The sequence below is a fragment of the Balearica regulorum genome, chromosome 3 (genome assembly GCF_011004875.1).
Source record: "Balearica regulorum gibbericeps isolate bBalReg1 chromosome 3, bBalReg1.pri, whole genome shotgun sequence".
NCBI classification, from domain to species: domain Eukaryota; kingdom Metazoa; phylum Chordata; class Aves; order Gruiformes; family Gruidae; genus Balearica; species Balearica regulorum.
Window position 1 is genome coordinate 100,173,957 of NC_046186.1, and position 22,761 is coordinate 100,196,717.

The 22,761-nt window shown below is 40.2% G+C and overlaps 1 long non-coding RNA gene across 1 annotated transcript in view; it reads right to left on the reverse strand.

Moving 5' to 3' along the window:
* LOC142601092 (uncharacterized) overlaps positions 1 to 22,761 on the reverse strand; it is a 123,083-nt gene that overhangs the window by 15,611 nt on the left and 84,711 nt on the right. The window contains exon 9 of the long non-coding RNA XR_012834694.1: positions 3,781 to 4,011. This is a non-coding gene — a long non-coding RNA (uncharacterized LOC142601092). The remainder of the gene's footprint in view (positions 1 to 3,780; positions 4,012 to 22,761) is intronic.

A 22,761-nucleotide genomic window follows, 5' to 3' on the forward strand; every position in this document is an offset into this window, starting at 1 on the left:
CATGTTCGATGGATGGACAATGTAAAAAAAGGCTCTGAAGTATGAAAAAATGTCAAGGGAATTCAAATAACATGACAAGCTTCAATGCAATTAAAATAAACCCCAATCTTTCCCTTTGAAAAACATTCAGAGGCTGGCTTTGCATTAATTCCTGTCTTCCTGGAAACTGTTAGATAGCTATCAATTTCTTCTTATATATTTATTGTAAACATTGGTACAAGATGTTCTGATTGTTTCCAGGAAAATCCTATTAGTTACAGTTGTATAGAATCAATTTCACATAAAATCATACAGCACAGTTACAGAGAAAAAGAAATCTGTAAGCATCTAGTGTAATGAACAAACCACTGTGGTTTGTATCCATTGCAAAACGTTAGCAGAGCAATTGGCATCAGTAAAAATATTGCGAATTAAAGATATTAGAAGAAGCTGTTTAGGAAAAAAACATTTAACCACAGTTAAAAGGCTAACAGAAAATTTTAAATTATTACTATTGTTTGTGTTCTAAAAGGATGTAATTGACCTAAATCACATAAATAAAATAATCATACAGACCAATATTTGGACCCAATTAAAAGCTCACATATTCCTTTGCTTTGACTAGATGTCAAGAATTTGGCATTTTATACCTTTGCAGTGAAAAAATCATTTGCAATGACTGCCAAAATAACAGCCTACTGTGTGAAAAAAATGGTCAATAATGTGAAGTTTATAAACCAGTCTGCCTTCCTGCTTCCCCAGTCTAAATGTAAATACCTAATCCTCCAAAAAGCAAAAACAAAATGTGAAAGAAAAGGTTTACTCAAAATTTCTATTTAAAGGCACTGTATGAATCAATAGCAAAGTTAAAATTACCTCTCAGCAATTTCAGTACAGGCTTGATTTTTGTTGTGACTATGGAGAAATATATCTGTTCAGTAACTTTAGAATGATTCATTTAACATGGCAAAATAGAAACTCTGCTACTTTTTTTTTCCCCCCTTTGTCTTTATGGCTGGTGCTGGACTGAAGTAACACCATAGTTTCACCTCCTTTTTCTCATCTATATGTCAGTGCTTTGTTTTCACCACAAGGACCAGCAACCACAGCTAGCAGATCCATCTACTAAATCAAATTCAAAGTTTAAATTGTGAAATCCCTGTCCTGTTGACTTCATTAAGTTTTCCAAGCCTGTCTTCTTCCCTCCGGCCAAAGGTAATGAGTATGCTGTAATACCACACGTGCTGCCCTACTTTGCCCATCATGTTGCCTGTCCCCACAACTGGAGAAAAGCTGCTCTGAGGAGGTAAATTCAGATACAGGACTGGAAGGGCAGAGCATGAGCAGCTCCTCCTCCTCCTTTGCCTAGGTGCTGCATGCCTGGCACTGCCCTGTGCTATAAAACTTAAGCAGAAGTCCAGTTGAGATTAATAAGGTACTCTGCTTAAAAAACAAAGCAGGCAAATCCTCACTTTGTGGAAATTACCCTTGGACTACCACAGAGTGACAACAATTTACAACAGTTGAAAAGCCACCTGAGGAGGACCTTCTTACTCCTCTTTCGACTTCCAGACCTGTTCACAGCAAAAGTCCAAGTCCTGGCAGCATCCGAGTCATGATGCTCATACACTATCTCAGCTCTGAGACATGAAGCTTTAGTAAGAGAAACAGAAGACCTGACAGCATTGGCTTAGCTCCATGGCCAGCAGCCCTTTCCAGGGTGGCAGATGCCTTTGTCACCACTGACCTGAGCGACCAAAGGCAGGCAGTGCCTGTCTGGTCTCAGTGCCCAGGTCACCACTGCCTAGCACTTTGTACTCAGACAAGAAAAAGCACAGGACTAGCTACACTGGCCTTGCCTTTGTATGCGGGAGGGTTTGCACCCCAGGTGTGACACCTGGAGCCCCACCACATCTCTAGGATGCTTGGAGAGGGAGCCCTCTCCAAGCTCGAGGAGGCAGCAGTCAGTCTCTCATCTCCCTCATGGTCCCACTTGCCACAATCCAGCCAAATTTCACATCAGACTACACAGCAGCATTCATATTCATAACACGAGACAGAATTCCTTCAAATTTTCATCCACAGCAATGCTGTTGCTTTAGTTTTAGTCAGATCCACAACTGAGTGTTTCTGTTAAGTGATGGAATACCATAGAAATACTTACGACATCCATACTAATATCAAACAAGTTCGCGATGATTTATGTTTATTTGAGAAAAGAATATCAAAAGAATTATTAATGGTACTACCACAGAGCTTTGGAAATGGTTGACAGCACAAACTTAGAAAATGAGGGAGTAGATTTGGAGTATGCAGAGCAGAATATGAGGTTTCACTTTTGGTAAATAGCAGACTGTACAAATACTAAATCAAATACCCACTTCATTAATCTTTTTGTGATTTTTTTCTTTTTAATTTTAAGGTTTTTCTAATAAAAGTCATATAAGCTAACTTTGAAATACTGGCATTAAAATCCATCAGTTAATCTGTGTGTAGTTCTTACAGAGACTGAAACAACTCTTTTCCATTTTTCCAGACTTTCTAGCTATTTATTTTAGTTTCCTTTGCTTGCAAAACTAAACTGATTATTGTCTTACTTTATCCTGGAGTTTAAATAAGCTAGAACTAACAAAATAAGAAAAATCAGAGCTAGACAAAAATTTATAGCATTATCTGAAGGAATATTTTGCTTTGGACAATATTTAAAAAAAAAAAAAAAACAACAACAAAAAACAACCCACAGAGAAATGTGAAAATATCAACATGTTGAAACACAAGCAAGCTAAGATTCTCCTGGGCATTTTGTACCACTTGGCCAATATATATTAACAGTAAAGATGACTTACCACAAGCCTGAGCTGCATACAGCTACTCCTTAAGTCCAACAGATCCCATAGTAAGGAAAGAAATTTTTTTCCTTACTAAAGTTCCTCTCTCATGTGCACATTGTATAGTTGGTGCAAACTTTCTTGTAGAGCTGAAAAACCAGCCTATTCACAACAACTTCTGCCAGAGCACACAGGTACCACTGCAGATCCCTGTATCCTTCACAGACCTGCATTTTCAATGCTCTCATCTGGTGGGAAGATTGAGGTTTTGGACTGTGCCATCTGCTGTGGAAATGGCAGACAGCTGCCTATTTAGAGCACTCACAAAAGCTGCACCTCTGATGTTAGGGCTTCGCTAGACATAGTGGACTTGGCAAGGTCAAGCTGTACTGATGTGACCTAGTGCATAGACTCCCAATCTTCCCATGGTGACCAATTCTCAGCTGTGACCAGGAGGCTGGCACTCCTTACGCTTGCATCTTTTTCACAAGACAGCATTAAAAGGGACTCTGGCCTGAGCTTTGCTGCACACTTGCTGGACAAGCTGCTGTGGAGAGAAGAGAAGCATCTCCAGAAATGATGCCTCAGCCCATGTGAAATCTGAATGACTGCCTCAAGGCAGCTGCCCCTCTCTCTCTCTCTCTCCACTGACAATGTGAGGGGGGGACACGAGCATAGCGCTCTCATACAGATAGGTGTACAAAATCCCTTAAAACCCAAGGACTTAATGAAAAAACAGACTTGCTTCTGGGAGCGTAACGTGGTCACACTAGCTGCATGCTTCATAGCCCACTGAATGCTATGGATGCTAACTGAGGAAATACAACAGATTTAATACCCTGTGTCACAAGCAAAAACAGGCACAGAGGTATCATTGAGATCAGTATCAGCAAGCATTTTTTGGAAGATCAAGAGTCAAAGGATAAAACCTGTATGGTATTTAGTCCCCAAGAGTCAGCTGCACTGACATTACCTTTAGAGCAGGACAGAGTAGATTTCTTTGGGCTACCACCTCCTCAGGCATCTCATGATAAAACTTTCTTTAGCAGCTTTTCTTGCCTTCATCCACTTGTCTTTTGGTCAGTGTAGTAATGGGATGATGAGGCCCTGCTCCTTCAGACTACAGAGTACCTCTCCTCAGGTATGTAGCTCTTCTGTAAGATCAGCTCCTTTTCTTCACACATACATTTTGAATCTGAACAAACTAATATGTTGCCAGGCAAAAAAGAAAAAAAAAAAAAAAAAGAGCAAGCAAACACCAACAATCTCCCCAAACCCAACCAAATTATACAAAAACTGATGCTTTTCCATGCTGACATCCAGCAGTACAGATAGAGACCTTCAGCTTTTCTGTCCAACAAAAGAGGACTACGAAGCTGCCAGAGGAGACCTGCTACTTGGAAAGCATTTGCATTTGTAAAATACAGCATCTGAAGTAAATCAAGGAGTGCTGTCACAGCCACCCATCGTGATGGATGTATCTTTCTGAAAATCTTCTCTAGTACTTTGGTATTGAATTTAGTTTCTGACACTCGCCTGATTTTTATCCTTTGTTTACAGAAAAGTAGCTTTACTGTTAGTGCACTGTGCCTGGAAGAGGAAGGAATGCGTGTGTGCACCTGCTTTTGTGTTTTGCACAGAGCTTTGAGATGGAGCTGATTGTGAAGGCCCTGTACAAATTGACACGCTGTGGTTAAGTCAGAGCAAAAGGAAAACAGACTGTGTAGATACTGAACTTTCAATTTAAACCACAAAGGTAGATGGCAAGCACTAATTCATGAACAGGTGGCTTTTTGCTCATAATATTTTATGGCTTTCATTGCTTTACAGTGGAATGAGCTAACCCACGGCTCCCCTCTTGACCTACCCCAACATCCTCAAGTTTAGTGAAAAACAGGTGTTTGGTATCTTGGCTTTCCCTGAGCACTCCCACAAACCAGGAACTCTTTAGCAGTCTAAAAACTGCTTTCTTTCACTTTAGAATGGAAGGCAAATAACGGAGCATGTATAAAGTAGCAGGTATGCACTCAGTAAGTAAAAACTTTACCCACAAAATTAACACGCATCTTTTATATCCTGCAAAGGTAAAAATGCAATAAAAGGACATCAGTTCAGAAACTTAGAAAAATCTCATGGAAACTTCTTTAAAATTGGACAATTGTGATGAGCCTGGGGCTATCAGGAATCACATACTCAGTAAAAGTGCTCAGTTTCCCTACTCCTGGTACCAGGCCTGAGCTAAAACCTTAAATCCAAGCTTGAACGCTCTGATAGCAGTTTGGACAGAAATGTTGCTGATGGCAAGTCCTTGCATTATGTCTCCCTCAGATGTTGCCTTCTATTGATATAGTTACAGTATTTTTTACTGTCTCTTCTAGGAACTTCTGAGTCTTGCTGCAAGACAAAGCCAAACAATGAAAAAACCCCATTCTAATAAAGGAGTAGTCCTGCTAATGCTAAAGCAGTTAATTAAAAAAGGGGGGGGGGGGAAGCAGTAATTTGATACAAAATCCTAACAAGCAGGTCATATCACAGAGCAAGAGTCATATGGAGTGACACTCTTCTCTCAGTTGCCAGAGGTTTCCATTTCATGCATGGTGAAAATGTGTGCAGAGAGTACTGACTTCATAGGATTACCTGTTGAATCAATACAGAAAAAATGGGGTTTGAAAGTATTTTTTAGTTGGTACCTTTGGAAAGGTCAGTTGTTAGTTATTTAAATAAATGAATAAATAAATCCAAAGATAAAATAATAGACCGCTATGCAGACAACTTTGAAAAGTATATACTGCTCACCAAGGCAGTTCTGACACTTATGATGTATATTCCATATGGATGAAGTTATACCAATTCAAATTGGTACTTAGTAGGAACTAAATAGGAGTTATTCATCTGAAGTGCCTATGGCTTCCACATATGATAAACATGGCTGCAGAAAGAGATGCCTCCTATTATATGAAACTGGTATTCTGTTTAAAACATTTGATTGGACTTTGTGCATTCAGTTTAAAAACAATATGTGACCTGAGAAAAGGAAAAAACATCTGCCTTCTTGTGTTACATCAGTCCATGGGGGTCTGTAATTTACTTTTTTTCCCAACCTTAAACATTCGAGAATAATGGAAGGGCAAGCCATGTAATATTAAAAAACCTCAAACAAAATAAAAGCTGAAAAATGTATATACATAAAACAGATCTGTGAAGCTGAAGTGAAATATTTCAGATTAACTGGCTAGTTGATTAATGAAGCCAGAAGGAAAAAGTCCAGATCAAATTTAACATTGGGCGCGTGTGCGCATGCAGGCGTGCGTGTGTGTGTGTATATTTCATGGAGTTCAAGTAACTGATATTTATACATTCTGATTTCTCTTGCTCTCATTGGTAGCCTACATCTTGCTTTTAGAATTAATTTAGAATTGATTTATTTTTCTTGCAAAAAGCTTGAGAGTTTATGTTTCAGTATTTAATTTTGGGGGACAGGAGGAGTCGTCCTGTTTTTCAAACTTTTTTGCCAAGGCATTTAGGTGATAGTTACACGCCATACAGGAAAATGCTTGAAAATGCGAATGTTTATTTTTCATGATGCATGTGTATATGTGCAACTGTGATCAAAAGTGTGGCAAGAAATAAGTGAACGGCCCAATTTGAGACCCAGAGAAGGAAAATATGCAGGGATGTCAATGTCTCAGATTAAGACTCAGGAGAGCTTGGGGAAGGAGGGGTGTGGTTGCCTTGAAGCCTCCCATGCACCTCAACCGGTTTCCCAGGGAACCTGCAGTGGTGAATAAAGACTCAAAACTTTTTAATATGGTTTTTTCATATTTCATGCCAAAAGGTCTTTGGTTCAGACAATGCACAAATGCTTGTGACAAGACATAGGGGACAGGAAAAAAGTCTAGAAGAATAAAAGAGGGAGAGTACAGGAAGAGAGATAATTTTTAAAATTCACTAGTAAAAAGTCTCATCTTCTCCTTCACCTTTCAATTAAATATTCATTTTAGGATCCCTGAAACAAAATATGATAGAGGGAGTGGACACACATTATAAATGAACTCCTGGGGAACCTTCTGAATATAAACCATAGGGCAGAATAGAGACATGTGTATGAGATGTCAGCAATTGTATATAAACAAGGACTCATGGAAGTTATGCAGGGCTCTGTAAGGTATATCTGATTTTTATGATACATATTCCACACAAATGAGCTATGGAAATTCAGATGAACAGTGAGAAGGGCTTGAAATGAGCATGCCAAAAAAATAGAGAGAGGAAAACAGAAATGTGAGGAAACCTACAGTTTCAAAAAAGAGCCGAGAATAAGGATTGCTGTCTTGTCCTACTGGATTCAAAGGTAAAGGCTTTCTAGATGTTTCTAAAACAAAAAATAAACCCCACTCTTCTACTCAGAAGAGCTTTATGAGGCAGAGGAGTAGAATGTTAACAGCTTCATTTTCTGGTACCAATCTAATAAAAATGCCTAGCTTTAAAATATGTCCATCTTAAAGTCACAAATCAAGCAGTATAGTATATTTCCTACAAATATTTGTAATTATCATGAAGTAGTACAGGAGCCTTAAGAATGCAAAACAAAAAGAGGTCCTGAAGTAAAGCCTATTGACATTACCTCATACTTCACCGCTACATACACAACGGTACAGCATGCAGCATAACTTCTTGCATGTGTCCAAACTCAAAAGGCCTGATGCGCATAAGAGAATAAATACGGCCAGAAAACTGATGTCTAAGAAATCAAACTGCTAGGTTTAAAAGGCTTTCACAGTGCTTTCAAATCAATCTACCTGGAGCCATTTTTCTGTCGTTAAGGGTATATTCAAAAAAAAAAAAAGCTTTTCTGGACCTGCTGTAGCGGAATCAAGCACTGCCTATGCACTATTCTTTTTTTTTTAATGACCTCCTGATCGTTATACAATCTTGACTAATTTCTGCAATTAGAGAGGCTCATTTTCAGAGACTGAGATGCTAATGTTCTTGAATTAGTTTTTATGGTTCGGAGCTTTTAATTTGAGATTTAAAAGCCATCATAGCTCACAAACCAAATAAAGTGCAGCTAATGAAATTCACAGAAGTGGAGTGCTCACAGAACATTTCTCACCAGCTTTCCTGGATGATTTATTGACAGCTGGTTGTAAAAACAATTTTATTAAAGGTCATAATGTTTGGTTAGAAAAAGAAAAAAAGTTTAATTTATGGTGTAATTAGCCTTCCTGCAATAGGCATGATGCCAGACCCATCACTTACGAACTTTGGCTTTGAAATAAGCACTTGGTGGTTTTAATTATATCTTTGAGAACGTGTTCAAAGGCAAGACCCCACTGATGTGGTGTTACTTTCTCTCTATAGCCACTTTATGGCCGTTATAATGGCCACAGTAATAGATTTACTTGTGCTGATTGCTATGTAGCGATCGTTTGGACATACCCGAGGCGCACACTCAGGATGCGTACACAGCGGCAGGAGCCGTCCTTCCTGGAGGAAGCCATTTGGAATCTGCTCTGTGTCCAAGCCTGCTCTGCGGCGCTGGGATATGACCAGGCTTTATAAGTAGTTGTAGGGTTGGGTTTTTTTAAATATCCTTGAAATGTTACTTCTGTCCTGCCTGTTCTGTGGCAGAAAGCCACAGTCAGGAGCCCCGGGTCCCCTACCTGTAGGGGGGCACTGTTGCTCCTCTGGAAAGCAAGGCCTAGCATGAAGATATGACCCACATGCTTTCGTATATTTCTCCATTTTATTCTGCAGCTCCCAGCTTTATTTTGCTGTTATTTCTTTCTGATTCACAAAATTACATTTGTGGCCAAAAAAACAAAAAAAGAAAATTATATGGGATTAAGGGAGAGAGCTTCTTGTAGGCCTCCAGTAAACCTGCGGCCTTTCCCAGGTGGGTTAAACTGTCCAGGAAGAGCAGGGCCACGGATACTGACTGAGCACTTGCACACAAAGGCATCCCCCAGCAATTATCAGCCCGGCTCTGAATTTTTATTTCCACTCCTTTTCGCCTTGTTTCACCCTTATTGTCATGAGGTTTCTAAGATCACACGTCATCGCGACAGACAGCTGCAGAGCCCATGAGAGACTGCCAAATCCCTCTTCATTTAGGGAGAGCTCCCAATTTGAACTTCAGACAGAGACTTAACACCTGTATGTAGAGCCAAAGTCAGGAGAGTCAGCACTGGCTTTTCTTTCACCAAAATCTGAAAGAGGCACTACAAATTACAGAGGAAACATCTTGGGAGAAGAGCGCCTGTGAGGATAATTCCTGTGACAAACGTTAGGAGAGAATTAAGAGGCCCAAATCCTGAAGTGCCAAGTTAATCTTTCCATCCTCCAAGCTGTTCCACACACAGCATACCATTCACATCATATATTGTCAAGTAATGTTTTCATGAAATGTAAGACATGAAAACCTGCCCAACACTGTAGAAAAATTACAGATCTAACAACCTAAAAAATCTGAGAGCTTTATTTGGTTTTTTTACCAAGAAGCACTGCACTAGGTATCACTGCACATCAGTCATTCTGCCCACCTTTGTCGCTCATAGCCCTTTTAAAAAATTTGATCAACACATCTAGCCACATCTCCATCAATTTTAAGTGAGGCAAAACAGAAAAGGAGCTTGAAAAGAAAACAGTTTTGTTGCAGAAACTCTCTCATGAGGGACTTCAATTATCTCCCAGTAGGAGTCTCAAACTGGGCAAGAAAGGAGCCATGTTAAGCCAGAAAAATGAGAAATGTTAAGATAAACCCAGCATTAATTCCACTTCTTGACTAAAACACTGTTGAAAAGAAAAAAGGCTCACAGCTGTGGGGCACCTGAAATCTAACACAGAACTGTCTGGTCCAATTCACATTTTTCTCATTTGTGACTACATTTGAGTTCTCTACGCAAAACATCTCAGAAAGCTTTATCCATCAAATCAATATAAACACTGAAGTACTGCCTAAAATTAGTTAGCAGTGAATATGCACCCAAGTTGCTTCAAGGGAGAGTTGTGTTGCGTGTGAACATCCTGTCCCATGGCTAGAGGCATTTGGCAGTACAAATCAGCAGCGTTCAAGATTTTGTTTTTGAGAAGCCATAATCATGCTACCAGGTCCTGCCAAACCCGATTCTGGAAGTTTTGGTGGCACTGCCTAGCACTTCCTTGGAACAAATGCCTCAAGGAGGCATTAATGTTGGGCATTAGTGAGCAAGATGACTCTCCCCCAGGCTCTTTGGTTACCATTAAGCATGTAAAGACGTGTCTAGACACAGCTGAAGCCAAAGCAAAAGGTAAACACATCCCTTTCTCACATTGAAAAGGTTTCCTTGTGTTTTTCCCAACTCACTCAAGAACCATCATTCTCTTTCTGTTGCTCTGTTTTCTAAGACACGTCATCACTTACAAGACATGAGCAGGGCCAGGAAATGTGAAATTGTTCAAGAAAAGTAGTTTCTCCCAGCACTATAGAAAACCTGAGGCTCAGGTTGGGGAAAAGCAATGGAACAGACAGTTGAGTAACTGCTTGTTAAAACTCTACTCTGCCCTTTCTTAGAAAGTCTGTGATTACCAATTAATTCTTTTTATTTTGCTTTTACTAAAATAAAGTAATATAGGTTTACAGAATCTCATGAGAACATGAGACAGCCCTTGTAATTTAATCTGAGAAAGACACATACTTCATCAAAAGAACAGTTGGTTTCAATGATCTACTAAGAGTCCCAAAGGTTTCTTTTTCTAATTTTTGAATACAATTATTAAATATTATTTGGCAGCATTGTGCTTTTTCTGGCTCAGCTTCTTCAAAACAAATGCTTTATAATTAATTTTGTTTCAGTCCAGTTGAATGATCTAGAGTTAATTCCAACATAATTAAATCCTTTCTTTGGAATTCTTCTTGCCCCAAGCCCCCCTCTCTTCCTCCTCAGTCTTCAACTTTCCCCACCACCACCCTCTACAGAGGGGTCGTTTATAATTTTGTGAGGGCTCCTGTTGTTCTTCTCCTACTGATATAAAAGAGATTCCTCAACCTCTTACGGGTTGAAGCGTATAGTGAGTTTAACTCTTCTATATTGCATCAGGTTTGGTTTTTCAAAGCTAATAGGCATGTGATACATAGCCTGAAAGATTTATTACAAAATTAAATCAAATGAAATAAACATATACAGTATACTAAATTTAATTAGGAATCACCTAATCAAGAAAATGGTATTAAGATATTTCCTAAGGAGCCAGGGGATATCCAGGGGTAATAAATTACATGGACTGCTCCCTAAATCAAACAACACCTCATGTCTGAGATTTCCAAATAAATAACCACCAGTTCTGGTAAATGCTATGAAAATTAAATGTCTACGTTACATAGTCTAACTGCCATTCACAGTACTGCAAGCAGCAGTCTCAGCAGTTTCACCCTAGAGTTCGGTGCATAGACATCTGCGAGACTGGTACCTCAGGGGCCCACGCCATACCACGTTATTCGATGTGAAGAAAGTTAAGTCAAGTCCTTCACTGTGTTTTGTTTAATTACTGAGTGCTAAAGCTGCATGCTGAGCACCAGTTGCATTTGGTTTTGCATAATATATTAACATTGCATATTTGTATAATGTATTAACATTAATGCCACTAGAGTGCACATTTCAGACAAGGCCTATTGCAATTAGAACAGGTAGCGTTAAACACTCGTTAAAGCCCAAAATACAATGCTGAAAGAGGTGGCAATGAAGTGAAAAAATTGCAGATTTTGCTTTATCAAAATATGTTGCAAATAAACTTCATTTCTACGCAAAGAATACCATTTTCTATCACATATTCATGCTGATTCTGTCACCTTCCCTGTATCTACAGAGCTGGAGAAAACAAACCTGAAAGTGCACTCACTATATGAAAACAGGACAGCTATTTTTAACTGCAAACTCTAGCACACTAATAAATGTTATACTTGTTCCCAGCTTTAAAGAGTGACTTACAGTGACAAATTTATTGCTAATTGCACAAACAGTTTATTATACAGGACCATAAGAAATCTTGGGATCTAAAAGCTGTGTACTAAGAAATTATTTAATCTGGCAAATACTGATGAATCAAGCCCTTATTTTTCCAGAATTTGTTAAACTAAAAGCTTTATGCCCTGCAGTAATTCTCTAGGTGATTACAAAAACAAATGGGCTTTAGGGCAAAACCTTAAAATTTGGCAAGCTAACATATACTCAGATTTCCAAGTAAGCTGACAAATTTTCAGATTCAGTGAGTACTTCTAGCTCCCAGCCCAGAGACCAAACACTTTTGACTTCAGTACCCAAACTATTCACCCTCTGCATTGACACGTAGCCATATTTTCTGACCTACTTGCCCAACCTGGCCTTTCCAACTCAGCCAGCCTTACCTTGTTTGACATAGAGGAAATAAGCCCTGTTTGTTCCTCCTCTCCTTCATTTTGAAGCTCACTGCTCAACCAGAGACAAAGTTTTCTAGCTTGGCTGTTCCTAGCTAACTCCTGTTTTCCATTTGTGCAAATGTTTGAACTGCATCCAAGCTATTCTGCAGACACCTGCCTCCCTCTCTGCCTCCCTGCTTCCCTACTAACAGCTTCTCAGTATTATTGTCCTTCTGCCAAAGGCCATCTGCACATGAGCCACTGTTCGCCCTCACCAAACTCTCTCCGGCACACCTGGAGGATCCCCCTGCCTACACAAGTCTGAGAACCTGCATGTGACAGTTGAAGGGATGCCCCACGTCAAACTGTAAGGAATCTAAATACAACTTCAAAGTCAGCCCTAATGCCCAAGGTACTGTGACAACAGATGCTGAGCCCAATTTTAGGTTTGACTTATAAGTGTCTGTTAATTCCCACAGAACAGGTAATTTTTATGATGAAGGACTGTAATTCAGGACATAGTCTTCATTCCACCTCAACAGGCAAGAAGCTTTCAAAGAGCAGCTATTTTCAGATCCAGATCTGGGATGTATTTGCACGTGACCCTGAAGCACAATATCCTGTTTCCCCAGAGCCAGGCATGGAGCCACACCACTGCCACAGGCTAACACACCTCTTTTAGCTTGGCACCAGTTTTAAACAGTCAACGATTCTAAATTCAGTAATCCCATTTCCTGAAGAACTTTTGCAACTGAAAAGGGGAACTTGTTAGAATTCAGATCCCAGTTTGCGACCAATTGAGAACATAACTAACAACGTCGCATCTCCAAGTTCTGCTCTCCGCAAGTCTGTTTCTCTTATAAGAAGTAAGTGCTTCTACCTAAAGACCCATAATGGCAATATTCTACCACTGGTTTAAGAAAAGGAAAGAAACAATTATTAAAACAATATTTCAAACTATGAACTGCGAACAGCTGTCTCCCACACTTACCAGGTTGAGTTACAATATTGTTCCCTTTTAAAACAAGCCTTCATTTCAGTGAACCACAGTGAGCTAATTAGTATATAAATCAGCTTTCTACAAAACGGAGAACAAATCTACAATGGCCATTGGAAAGGCAATACCGAATGTAAATAAGAAAATATCCATAAGGCACACCCTTCCCCAGATACATTCGCGTAACTCCAATTAGTGGTAAAGACTACAAACCCTATTTGATCTGAAGAGACCTCATAAGCAGCCTGGAACATGTTTAATGAGCACTTGTACAAGTGGCCTTCAAAGACAAGGTCCATTGGTCCTTATGAATCAGTAGTTGCATGTTTCCTTGTGACTAAGCATGTAACCGTCAGTCAAATGTATCCTTTAAACTATGAGGCTGAAGTGTTATAAAAATCAATTACATAAACGCATTGAGGAAACTTTTCCTTCTTTACAAAACTGGGGTGAATAATGTCAAAATATTTTACATCTTGATTTCATCACCATTTAAAATGGAAAATTTCAATACAGTTGAACATATTTTAATACTATTGATAAAATATATTTTTTCCCTAAATCAAATTCTGAGACTGACATTTCATTTCAGCCCAAGATGAATTAAATTTTGAAATTCCAGTTTGAAATTATCTCTTTCAACCAGCCCTATCCATTCCTTCTGCTGGATTTAATATTTACTTTGTTTAACAGTAGCAATTACTCTTAGCTTCAATTCCATGAGCAAAGACAACTTCCAATTATAGTATGTTTACTAAAAGTACCATATGTTTTTTGTCTGATTAGTTTTTCTTCCCTCCCAAAATATGCTGTGTATCTTCTGTAAACAACCCTTGAATATCTCAGGTCAAACGGTACTAGACTAAGGGAGAGTATTATTATTCATGTTTATCAATTGGATGTACACTAGGGAAACCATCAGACTGAATGGGTTTTATAGTGAACACCTATATATTATTCCATTATCTTACCTTGTATAATGCTGGGTTAGCATTGTGGTGAAGAACAGAAAAGAGCCTGGGTCTCTTCTGTATTTTGAGGCATTTGTCAGCCCTGACCTTTCATGGATCAGAGAGGACCTTCTCCGAAGACCACTGAAGTCAGCAGGGATATCGTTTCAATAGGCTCAGGCTCCATTTCTGCCTTCTCATTTGTAAATGAGGTTTTTAGTATTTATCTTCCCTCACAGGGGTTAAATTAACTGATGTTTGTTGAGCATATAGAAGTTTTCAGTGAAGTATTAATATTTACAGAGCATGTTTTCTTCTCGGTTTGTAGTTGTCGTTTTTGGAATTTCTTTTGGTTTTCTGTTTGGGTCTTGTTCTCTGGAAGGACCATCTGAGTAGTCCAAAAATTCCAGTGGAACAAGAGAGAAAACTCAGCTTCTTCCTTATCGGTTATTTGTGCTCAATTTCTTTAAGAAACATGTCCAGTATATTTACATTTGCCAACTGTGAGAAGTAGAAATGGAGCTTCAAGCCGGGTTTTATCCCTTACGAACTTGGGCTGTGTGAAAGCCACATTAACAACAGTTCCTTCCTGAATGTCTGCTTGCCAGATGGAAATTTATCTTTAAAATCTGTACAGTAGTGTGATACTACTGACATGTTATTTCCGTGCAGTTTGTCTGTGCATTGGTGTTCTCTCAGAAAGGAATAATCAATCCATTTTAAACTCAAAATATAACTGCCCATTAATATCCCCTGATACTGTGAGAACTTTTAATCATGCCTAAACATAACTCATACGAAAGTTTGTTTTTTCTTAGTTAATAAAGCAAATAAAAAACATAGCAAGCCATTAGGCTGATGCAGTTCACTTACAGAGAACATGCAACGGTACATATTTGTACATTTGATTGAAGACACTATTTTAAATTATGCATTTAAAAGAAGTCAACTATTCCATTTTAATCAAATCTTACTATATTAAAACTTGCATAGATTACTTGGACATCACAAAAAATATTTCCAAATACACAATATTTCAAAATAAGTAAAATTTTCAGGAAGAACATATTTTATTTGCCACTTTCACCTAAAACACCTGGCACAATCAATCACACATTCCCTGTCAGTTTAATCTCTTTCTGACTTACCTTTTCTGGTACCCAACACTTAACAAACTCAAAAGAACTTTACCCTTTTGTGTATCTGTGCACTAACATGAGAGCATCCGCCAGATTTATTTCTCCCCTGGAATACTCACATCACAAAAACCAGCTCAGTCTCCTTATTCTGGTAATGAAGCCCAGGTGAAAACAAAGTTCCTTCTGTTCTGGTTGCCATGAGAAAACTGCCATGAGAAACCTGTCCCATCAAGTGGTGCACAAACAACAGAGCCAAAAAAGATTAAAGATTGACATTGATCTTATTGAATGAGTGGTGGACAGAATGACACGATTCACCTCCCGACAAAACGAAGAGAGGACCACTAGTCCTAGCATTAAGCCCAGCTATTTCTTCATTTGGCCCAGCTGGACGTTCAGTGTTCAGGTGACATGATGCTACCTGGTACGAAAGGAGTGGCTTCAAAGGAACCACCTATTATTCATCAAAAGCAGCAGACACTCAAATATCACCAGTCCTGTAGTTGAGTTACAATATTGTTCCCTTTTAAAACAAGCCTTCATTTCAGTGAACCACAGTGGGCTAATTAGCATATAAATCAGCTTTCTACAAAACAGAGAACAAATCTACAGTGGCCATTGGAAAGGCAATACCGAACTATTCAACAAAAGCCTGAAATAGTTTAACTAATAAGATAATAAACAATATTAATTAGCAAAAGGGGTTTCGAGCGAGAAATTTTGTGAGTTCCTCTTAGTTGAGTCTCACTGCTAATATAAATCTTCTCTGATGTGCAACCTGGGTTTCTCCATGTTCGAATAGTACTGAAGTTTCCCCTGGCCTAAACCCTTTCTAATAATCTACTCCAGTGGTTCAAATTTCTAGCTTAACTAACAGAGTTATATTTCATAGCCTTGTCTCTAAACCCTGAAGTCTTTACATATATCTTCCATTGGGGTGAGAAGGCGTAAAAGGAGCAGTATTAACAACTAAAAAAAATGAATGAATGAATGAATGAATGAAAGAAAGAAAGAAGGAAAAGACACCATTGATTAGAGCAGCCAATATGCTGACTTCTGACCGTTTATTGTCTCAATTGTGTCACTCTCAAGAGTGAGTTTTCCCATGCTCATGCACAGTAACCATCCCAAACTAAGAGGTGGGGGAGAAACCCTGACTCTGCACCTCTTGTTTTTATACTTCAGAATAGAGTCTCTGCTATTCATTTACCGCACGAGGAGCAGAGAACAGGATTTCAGCACAGAAGAAAAAAAAAAAAATAGAATTGAGACTATGCAAACGTTTCTAAAATAAGCTGAGAGAATGACAAAATAAACTATGAACCTAGCGCCTTTGAGGAGTGATTTATGTCTGTGCTGTGACTTCAACATACAAGCTATCTACACAGCTTAAGGGCTAACTATCTACTCTTAGATATCTCGGGAGATCTACTGTCTCTCTTCCCAGCATAGCTCTTCCCTAATTCAATAAAGCCCAGCTGTCTGGCTGCCCTCTATCAGGATGTGTTGCTGAATATGTTTCCATCCCTTCCCTCTTGTCTCCAAACTAGGCTGTTCCACAGGGCGAAGGGTAGGAGAGCACATGGGTTGAGCCACATTTGAGATGTGTCACTGCAGCAGAAGGAGATGTAAAAGGGGAAATAACATTCTACAAAGTTCGAGACTAATCCCAAACTTTCCCCAAACAATTTTCCTCTGGCATCATTCTGTGCTAGGAAAAATACCATAATCAGGCAGAAAGAAGGCTTTCTTGTGAAAGTTAAAAGGGAGAGACTTGTAATAGGAAACAGGTTAGAAATTGAACTACAGAATCATTATTGCACTTCCATAATGCACAAACCACAGCATTCAAGTTTTATACAAACTATCAAAATCTGCATGAGTTTCCCATCATATCCATTTGTAAGCAAGTCTTAGGAAAAACATTTTCCCGTGTACTTATCGGTGCTGCTCTTCTTATTATGCCAATCACAGGCTCTTTGTTTAAAGGGCACAGTAGGCATCTTCCCGAGGTTTTCTTTTTACTCTTCTGGTGCCCTCCAGTTTAATGAGAACTGAGCCCCTGCTCCTGCTGCTGTCAGGCTTCTCCTTCATTTTTCGCTGACAACCAAACCTACCCTTCCTCCTTTCTATTTGATGTAGAATTTATATCAGCCATATGGGAAAAGGAGGAGCAGCTTCAACCACTGGCTTTAATCTCCATGTGAAAGGCAAGGCAACGATGGGGCAACAAGGAGCATTGAAGTCCTCAGTGTAAATGTTGTTGCTCATTACAAGCTCCCTCTCTAGGGATAAAAAAAAATCTTCAAAGGGGAATTGCACCAGTCTCACACAGGCCAGCGTTCCCTCTCACACACACGCGCCTTTCATATCTCATACATGTGGTTTCCACGCAGGAAACAATTACTGTAATTAATAGACCCAAATAACCCCACTGTTCATTTAAAAATGCACTTTAAATTGACAGAGGCATGAAAAGAGTGGCTGGGTGCTTGGGTCTCATTACCCCGGTGGACTAAAAACCCGGTTGTGTATATAGACTGTCAGCTCTATATTTTTCCAGACCTATCACATCAAATTCAACTCCAGCACAAAACTAAATATGCTCAAGATCTGAATGTTCTCCAGGAGGCACTCAGACGCCATTGTTTCTTCCTGCGACACCTAGGAGCTATTTTGTCTAGACTGAAAAAAATGTGAATGACACTGGCGAGAGGGGTCTTTTGTGCATCAAGAGGCAGTGGTTAATATTTGCTGGGGACTATAGTGTATCTCATATAAAAGATTAAATTAACGATTCTCATTTGCCCAGTTGGGAACATTTACATTTGCTTAAAATTATTGTTACTCAAAAAAAAAAAAAAAAAAAAAGCAGCAGCATATGCTATAATTTTTACTGTGTTTACATTTTGCCCTATATCAGACACAAGAACATGATTTCCTTTTTAACTACCTTCAAGTAAGAAACATACTATGATCACATCAGGGAATTGATAGCTAATATTTCTATTAGTTACAATCACTTTTTTCCTCCCACTACTGGACTGCAGACGCTGCTGTATCCCTCACACTTGCAAGATTCATGGCAAGCCCCAGTAGGTCCCTTTGCACGTGACCGTGAGATCAGGAGTCTGTAAAGCAGTTGTCTACTCATCCAAGAATTTCCTTAGGATGGGACAGTAGCCTTCTGCTGCGCTCTGCATCCAGGAAAGTGGCAGCAGGAGGGAATAGGTTTATTGAGGAATAACATATGAGCGCAGAGCTGCAGCTGTGGAAGCAGTAGGGTTGCCATTGTGAATAAAGGCTTCGCAGGGCCACCAGTGCTGAGCAGCATCCTGCTCCTACAGATCCTGTCCAACCCTCAGGTCCTCCATGGCCAGGAGAAACAAAGGAAGCAACATTTGTCTCTGAGGTTAAATGCCCTCACCCTCACACAGAGAACTCATCGTAGAGGGTCTGGTTTGTTGCGAGCTTGAGATACGGTGACGCTTGCGTAGATGGAATAAAGCAGCAATCTATTTTTTTCACCTCTCGTTTCTTTTCTTTAATGGTGCTGAGAAAACCCAGGCCATTTCAGCTGGTACAACAGCTTGATGTGTTGTTCAGCTCACATATCTCACATGAATCATCCATTTAATTTTGAACTCTTACTTTAGCTTTTCAAAATAAAGAGTTTGGGGTGGTTTTTTTTAAGGCCCCTGGGAAGAATATGTTAGATTTGACTTCTGGTATTTGTCTTTCATATGTTTCAGTGAAATTAGTTAGATCTGGAAAATGTTGCCCTTTACCTGGTAATTCAGGAAACCAAAGAAACTAATACATTTATCAAATGAACAGAAATGGCCCTCTGGATTTCAACAAAGTTTCCTTTTGTTGTATATACTAAATTCCAGTTAATCAATTTTCTACACATCATAATGTTTTAGAACAAAGGTTGAAATGACAATGAAACTTGATTATTATAGCTCTTTGCCTGCAGAAGAGAGAAAAGAGAGTAACATTTTATAGTGTCCATGTACACAGAAATAAATCCAGGAGCTCTTTTTGACAAGAAAGGCCACAGTAGTTCAATTCAGACAGTTAAAGTCTTTTATATTGATCAAGCAACACATTCAAAAAATGTGTAATGAGGAAAGAGAACATAGGAAGGTGAAAACTCATGTTTGAATTTGCATTGAAGTGAAACGAGCTCATAATAGAAGTTGACAAAAGAATGAAAAATGTGCCTAATAGTGCACATATACTCCCGCAGGCATTCCTAAATCTGCCTGTCATTTATGAGTAGAGAAATGCTTTTTCTCTCTCATTCTCACTTGTAACTTGGACATAGATAGTGATAACTGCTGGCAAAAGAGCTTATACGTGTTTGTCAAAACAGCAGATGGGTAACTAAAAGCCCTGGATATATTCATTCATTAGGGGATCCCTCCGATCTGCCTCTTTGCTGTGGTTGCTGGGTTTCTTTGAGAAGTCTGGGTGTGCTCTCTGGAAGCTAAACTCTGTTGCTTTCTGTGGGAGCGTGCATTATAAATATCCTGGTATAAAAGAACAGCAGCAGCATTGCCAACTCAGTATTTTACTACAAGGCTTAAGTGTTTGGTGGGGTTTTTACATCTTCGGCTTCTGGAAGCAAGAGCAGGTTTCTGGTTTTGTCTTTATTGCTTTACAAGAACGTAAATTTTATCCCATGTGGTAATGAGGAAAACTTGAATATATGACCCAAACATACCTGAAGGCATCAGATGCAAAACAACAACAACAAAAAAGGATTGATTACACAATATCTAGCTTCCCAGAAAAACAGTGCGAAATGCATACTCTTATATAGTCCTACTGAATCCCTTCTAAATGGCTTCATAGACCTCTAAGTTCACCTATATTTGAAATAAAGGAAGGTTCAGCCACAGCTTCATGCATTTATATCAGAGAGCACCACCAACAGGGCTGCTAAGCCCTGTTGCTCATGGAAGTACATATTTTCAAATCTCATAACTCTGTGTGTGTGAAATCTTACAGTGGCACATGATTTTGACAATTTTTCTGGAACATCAAGTCTCCGAAAATTACAGAGCCACTACCACAGGTAGTAAATGCACATACCAGCAGGGAGTGATGGCCCTGTACCTGGAGAAACCCTTGTGTGATGGATTCCCCTGCACTGAACGAGTCGGGGGCGGGGCGGGGGGGGAAGGCGATGAACAGGTTCCGCCAGATATCCCTGTGTTCCCCCTGGGAAACACAGCATTCCCCCCAACTCCACATAACCCAGACAGTATGAGCCCCAAAAGTAAAGTTCATCAACCGCCACAGCATGTTTGTCCAAACGTCTGCAAGCACAGCTGAGCTTCATGCTCACTTAGCAGCAGTATAAAACACATATAAGGTACATACCTGTACGAGCCCAGGCTTCCTGCAGCTCTGTGAGTTTAGCGGGGGAAACTCAGGCCCCTTCACATATGTGCAAGCCACTGCCATAAACCACTGCTGGAAGAAGACGTAGGAACTGAACTTAAGCCCATGAAGTTTGCTCTCCTTTTACAGAATATTCCCACATCACAGTTGAAGTAACAGCTATGAAGAGTTTATAGAATTCAAATGAAGGAAAACAGACTTACTTTGATTTTTATTTCTGAGCTGTTGCCACATATTTTTATGTGTAGACATGAACAACTACAATGCCTCTGTAGACTCATCTATTGGAAAGGAATGGTATCATTTCATTCATAGAAACTTGAATGCAGGTTTCATTTTATTACTAATTCCTGGCAAAGAGCTGTATCTTCTTATTTTAGTTTGTATGGGCTTTGTGTGGCAAGGTTTTGGTAGCGGGGGGCTACTAGGGTGGCTTCTGTGATAAATTTCCCCCATGTCCCATACAGCCAATGCCAGGTGGCTCCAAGATGGACCCGCTCCTGGCCAAAGCCAAGCCCATCAGCAATGGTGGTAGCACTTCTGGGATAACAGATTTAAAAAGGGGGAAAAAAAAAAACCCCTGTGCAATTGCAGCTGGAGAGAGGAGTGAGAAGATGTGAGAGGAACAACTGCAGACACCAAGGTCAGTGAAGAAGGAAGGGGAGGAGGTGCTCCAGGCGCCAGAGCAGAGATTCCCCTGCAGCCCATGGAGAAGAACATGGTGAGGCAGGCTGTCCCCCTGCAGCCCATGGCGGTCCACAGTGGAGCAGATATCCACCTGCAGCCCATGGAGGACCCCATGCTGGAGCAGGTGGAGGCACCTGAAGGAGGCTGGGACCCCATGGGAAGCCTGCTCTGGAGCGAGTTCCTGGCAGGACCTGTGACCTTGTGGAGAGAGGAGCCCATGCTGGAGCAGGTTTGCTGGCAGGACTTGTGACCCTGTGGGAGACCCACACTGGAGCAGTCTGGTCCTGAAGGTCTGCAACCCATGGAAGGGACCCAAGCTGGAGCAGTTCATGAAGAACTGCAGCCCGTGGGAAGGACTTGCATTGGAGAAGTTGGTGGAGGACTGTCTCCCATGGGAGGGACCCCACGCTGGAGCAGGGGCAGGGTGTGAGGAGTCCTTCCCCTGAGGAGGAAGCAGCAGCAGAGACAATGTGTGATGGACTGACCACAACCCCCATTCCCCCTCCCCCTGCGCCGCTGGAGTGGAGGAGGTAGAGAAATCAGGAGTGAAGTTGAGCCCGGGAAGAAGGGAGGGGTGGGGGGAGTTGTTTTAAGATTTGGCTTTATTTCTCATTATCCTACTCTGATTTGATTCGTATGTAATAAATTAAATTAATTTCCCCCAAGTCGAGTCTATTTTGCCTGTGACAGTAATTGCTGAGTGATCTCCCTGTCCTTATCTCGACCCACGAGCCTTTCGTTATATTTTCTCTCCCCTGCCCAGCTGAGGAGGGGAGTGACAGAGCGGCTTTGGGGAGCACCTGGCCTCCAGCCAGGGTCAACCCACCACATAGTTTCACTGACTTTCCTACATGATGCAGCACTACCCACACAAGTCTGTTTTCCTGCTGAGGGGAGGTAGGTCTGCAGGAACGTGCCAAGCTCACAGGACAAATCCAGCAGTTCTACAGACTAAAGACCTGCATGTATTTTTACTTCAGGGTTCCCAAGTTGTTCAAGGGACGTTGCTAAGCAAATTTATAGGAATTTTCACGAGGAGACCTTCATATACCACAATATATTCATAAATATCTTCAAAGGAACATTTTCTGCCTTGCTGGGTGAAATACACCTTCTTACCTCTCCCTTCCCTTTGCACAGAACAGGGGAAAGGGGACACGCTAAATTCCCAAGTCAGAACACACAGGAAGAATCATGTTTAACTGGATCCTTGTAAAACCTTTAAAACACTAAAGGCACTGGAAAAGTGATAATGCATTTCCTTTGACCCTACCCTGATCATTCAGCTTAGCATCTGAAAGGATGGACTGCGTTTAGAAAATTCAGTATAAACCTATGGGAAATTCATGCAGGAATAGATGAACTTCAGCTCATCTTCAAAGATTACTGTTACTAT